This window comes from Pipistrellus hanaki (assembly GCF_964339955.1).
Source record: "Pipistrellus hanaki genome assembly, chromosome: 11".
Taxonomy (NCBI): domain Eukaryota; kingdom Metazoa; phylum Chordata; class Mammalia; order Chiroptera; family Vespertilionidae; genus Pipistrellus; species Pipistrellus hanaki.
In genome coordinates, this window is record NC_140513.1 from 71,764,185 (window position 1) to 71,769,739 (window position 5,555).

Sequence of the window (5,555 nt, forward strand, 5' to 3'; positions counted from 1 at the left end):
CTCCTGTGTATTTTTTGGTCTCCTGGTAAATTCTGTAACAGTAGGTGGGTGCAGGAGGCAGCCGATCAATGATTCTCTCTCATTATTGGTGTTTCTATGTCTCCCCCTACCTTCCTCTTGGAAATAAAGATATATTTTTTAAAATAACAAATGTAAATAGCCAACATGTATACCAAAAGATTCTCAACATCACTAATCATCAGGGAAATGCAAATCAAAGCTACAATTAACTATCATCTCACACCTGTTAAAATGGCTGTTATAAAAAAGACAAAATAAATGTTGGTAAGGAAATGGAGAAAACGGAGCCTTTGCACACTGTTGATAGGGATGTAAATTGGTACAGCCACTATGGAAAACATTATGGAAGTTACTAAAAAAACTAAAAATAGAACTACCATGAGACCCAACAAATTTACTTCGGGTATATACCCACAGGAAATAAAAACAGGATATTGAAACATTATATATGCACTCCCAGGTTTGTTTCAGTATTATTCACAGTAGCTCAGATATGGAAACAACCATTCAATGGATACATACACACTGAGTGGCCAAATTATTATGATCTTTGATCGCATAATAATTTGGCCACTCAGTGTATAATCCTATATAATAAAAGGCTAATATGCAAATTGTCCCTTCAATCAGGAATTCAATTAGCAGGAAGGCTGGCCAACTGCCCATGTCCTCTCCCCATGCCCAGGCTGGCTGGACCCCATCCGTGCACGAATTCATGCACTGGGCCTCTAATACACACACACACACACACACACACACACACACACACACACACATACACACACACTGAGTGGTCACATTATTATGCATTCAGAGATCATAATAATCTGGCCACTCAGTGTGTGTGTGTGTGTGTGTGTGTGTGTATCACAATTTTTTATCCATTTACCCATCAATGGAAACAGGTTGTTTCCATATCCTGTCCATTGTAAATAATGCTGCAGTGGCCCTAGCTGGTTTGGCTCAGTGGATAGAACGTCAGTGTGTGGACTGAAGGGTCTCAGTTTCCATTGGGGTCCAGGGCACAGGCCCGGATTGTGGACTTGATCCCCATAGGGGATGTGCAAGAGGAAGCTGATCAATGATTCTCTCTCATCATTGATGTTTCTCTCTCCCTCCCCATTCCTCTCTGAAATAAATGAAAATATAGCTATAATAATAAAAGTGTAATATGCTAATTGGACCAAACATCCTTTCAGATGACCTTCTGTAAGCCCGGGCTGTTAGGGAAGCCCAGGTCCCAGGTGCAAGAGGGAAGCTGGTGCCAGCAGCTGGGGGAAGGAAGGCCTACTCTTGCAGGAAATTCATGCATCGGCCTCTAGTTTTAAAATAATAATGCTGCAATGATTATAAGGTGCAGATATCTTTTCCAATTAGTGTTTTCATGTTCATTGGATAAATGCCCAGATGGGGAATTGCTGGATCCTATTTTTAATTTTTTTAGGAACTTGCTTGGTGTTTTGTTTGTTTTCTAATGTGTTTTTATTACTTTTTAGAGAGAGAAAGGAAGGGAGAAGGATAGAGAGGTAGAAACATTGATGAGAGAGGAACATCACCAATTGACTGCCTCTGCTTACCCCCTATTGGGATCAAGCCCACAACCTGGGCATGTGACCAGATTGGGAATCAAACTGGTGATCTCTTGATTCCTGGTTCTCCCACTGAGCAATACTAGCCGAGCTGCATCAATTCACATTCCCATTAACAGTGCACAATATTGCCTTTTATCCACATTCTTGCTAACAATTTGTTTATAATAGCCATTCAACAGGTGTGAGGTGATATCTCCTTGTGCTTTTAATTTGCATTTTCCTGCTGATTATGATGTTGAGCATTTTTTTCCACATTGGTTATCTGTATATTATCTTTGAAATATGTTTATTCAGGTTGTTTTTGCCCATTTTAAAATTATTTTGTACCTGTTGTCTCTTTTAACAGAATAAACAAACTCAGTAAAGTTATAGGCCAAAAAGCCCATTTTATACTTTGATTTTGAGTTGTGTGAGATAATTTATATATTTAGGATGTTAGCCCCTTATCAATACATGATATTCAAATATTTTCTTTCATTCAGTAGGTTGCCTTTTCATTTTATGTGCAGAAGTTTCTTTGATGTAGTCCCACTTGTTTATTTTTGCTTTTGTTGCTTTTGCTTTCAGATTAAAAAAAAACAAAACAAAACATGGTCAAGACATATGTCAAGGAGCCGCCTATATTTTCTTCTCAGAATGTTATGGTTTCAAGTATTATGTTTAAGTCTTTAATCCATTTTGTTTAAGATGGTTGGATTTCATATTTTTTTTTGCATGTAGTTGTCTAGTTTTCCCAGCACCATTTATTGAAGAGACAGTTCTTTCCTAATTGTATAGTCTTGGCTCCTTTGTTATAAATTAATTAGCCTTGTATGCATGGGTTTATTTTTGGGCATCTCCCTTTTTTATTGTTCTATATGTTTATTTTTATTTCCATACCACACTTTTTTTAAAAATATATATATTTTATTGATTTTTCACAGAGATGAAGAGAGAGGGATAGAGTTAGAAACATCGATGAGAGAGAATCACTGATCAGCTGCCTCTTGCACATCCCCTACTAGGGATGTGCCCACAACCAAGGTACATGCCCTTGCCCGGAATCGAACCCAGGACCTTTCAGTCCGCGGGCCGACGCTCTATCCACTGAGCCAAACCGGTCCCAGCTATTTCTATACCACACTTTTAAAATATAGTTTGTAATATAGTTTGAAATCAGAGAGGGTAAACCTGCCAATCTGGCATTATATGGTCCTCACTAGTGAAGTAATCGGTCTGGTAGCCTTCCGCTGTCCCCCAAAGAAGGTAGCCGACGGTGCCACAATCAATTTGCTTTTTGTTGGTATGACTTACTTGTTCAGTTCCTTTCTGCCTATGAAAGTATTTTATTTTGTACAACTCCTCAGAATGCCTTTCTATTTGCTAGATGGGATGCTGCTTGATTCATTAATAACTGAATAAAGGCAACAAGATCTTTAAAATTTACTCAGTTGACTTGTTTTTAACTATTCTAAAAATTTTTATTTTGATGGAGTCTTTAGGGTTTTCTCTATATTATGCCATGTCATCTGAAAATAGTGAGTTTTACTTCTTCCCAATTTTGGATGCCTTTTATTTATTTTTCTTGCTTAATTGCTCTGGCTAGACATCTAATACTATGTTGAATAAAAATGGTGAGAATGGGCATCCTAGTCATTTTTCCTGATCTTAGTGGAAAAGCTTTTAGCTTTTTACCATTGGATATAATGTTAACTGTTGGCTTGTCATATTTGGCCTTTATTATGCATTTAAAAAATTTTTATTTTTTAAAACTATAGTTGACATACAATATTATTTTGTATTAGGTTCAGGTGTACAGCATAGTGGTTAGACATTTATATAATTTATCCCTCAGATAAATCTAGTACCCATCTGACATCATACTTGGTTATTACAACACTATTGATTATACTAGAGGCCCAGTGCACTAAATTCGTACATGGGGGGGAGGGATGTCCTTCAGCCCAGCCTGCACCCTCTCTAATCTAGGACCCCTTGAGGGATGTCTGACTACCCATTTAGGCCTGATCCTGATGAAATCAGACTTAGACAGGCAGTCGGACATCCCTCTCACAATCCATGACTGCTGGCTCCCAACTGCTAGCCTGCCTGCCTTCCTGATTGCTCCGAACCACTTTTGCATGCCACCCTGATCACACCTTAACCACTCCCATGCCAGCCTGATTGATGTCTAACTGCTCCCCTGCCAGCCTGTTTGCCCCCAACTTTCCTCCTCTGCCAGCCTGATCACCCCTAACTGCCCTCTCCTGCAGGGTTGATTGCCTTCAACTGCCCTCCCTTGCAGGCCTGGTCCCTCTCAACTGTCCTCCCTTGCAGGCCTGGTGCCTCCCAACTGCCCTCCCCTGCTGGCCATCTTGTGTCCACAGAGGGGCAGGATCTTTGACCACATGGGGGCAGCTATTTGTGTTGGAGTGATGGTCAACCTGCATATTACTCTTTTATTAGATAAGATAGAGGTCTGGTTCAGGGGTGGGGGCCAGCTGGTTTGCCCTGAAGGGTGTCCTGGAACAGGGTGGGGGTTCCCTTGGGGGCTGGGGAGGCCTGAGCTAGGGCCTGTGGTTGTTTGCAGGCTGACCACGCCCACCAGAGACCCAAGTTAGGATATATTTACTTTCTACAATTGAAACGTTGTAGCCTGGTGCAGAGCCAAGCCTCCTGCTGCTCCGTGGAGGCAGCCATTTCTGTTTGGATTTGTTTACCTTCTATAATTAAAACTTTGTAGCTTTGAGTGGAGGCTTAGGCTGGCAAGGGCAGGTGAAAAGCTTGGCTTCCTTCGATGCCAGGGACAAGCTCCCCTCCTGCTCTCTGTAGCTGTAGTCATCTTGGTTGGGTTTATTTGCATATTCACTCTGATTGGCTGGTGGGCGTGGCTTGTGGAGCAGAGTGATGGTTAATTTTCATATTGCTCTTTTATTATGTAGTATTCCCTACATTGTACTTTCAATCCCTGTGATTGTTTTGTGACTACCAATTTGTACTTCTTAATATCTTCACCTTTCTCACTCACTCACCTGGTAACCTCCCTTCTCTCTGGCAACCATCAGTTTGTTCTCTAGGAGCTGTTTCAGTTTTATTTTATTCTTTAGATTCCACATATACTTGAAATCATATGGTATTTGGCCTTTATTATGTTGAAATATGTTCCTTGCGCATCATGTTTGTTGGAAATTTTTATCATAAATGGATGTTGAATTTTGTCAAATGCTTTTACTGTACCTATTGAGATGATTATGTGATATTTTTCATTTTGTTACTGTGATGAATCTTATGGTTTGCTTTAAAAATTGTTGAGCCATCCTTGCATTCCTAGAATAAATCCTATTTGATCATGGTGTATGATCCTTTTAAGACACACGTGTCAAACACAAGGCCCGCGGGCCAAATCCAGCCCGCCAGGCCTTGCAATGTGGCCCGCACCGCGCTGTCATCACTGCACTCCGCTGTCAGTTTATGACTGTTCAGTAAACCATTCGGCCCGCGATTTAGGCTGGATTTTAGATTTTGGCCCCTTCTCTGATTGAGTTCGACACCCCTATTTTAAGGTATTGTTGAACTTGGTTTGCTCATATTTTTTGAGCATTTTTTCATCTATGTTTACCAAGGATATTGGCCTGTAATTTTCTTTTCTTGTGGTATCCTTGTCTGATTTTAACATCGGGGGAATGATGGCCTCATAAAATGCATTGGGAAGAGTTTTTTTTGCTTTGTTCTTTTTGGAAGAAGAGTTTTGAGAAGTGTTGATATTAATTTTTCTTTGAATGTTTGGTAGGATTTACTAATGAAGTTGTCTGGTTTTGGATTTATTTCTGATTTAATTTACTTACTAGTAATTGTTTTCAGATTTTCTATTTTATCATAATTCAGTCATGGTAAGTTATAAGTCTCTAGGAATTCATACATTTTTTCTAGATTATCCAATTTATTGGAATATAATATTTCATA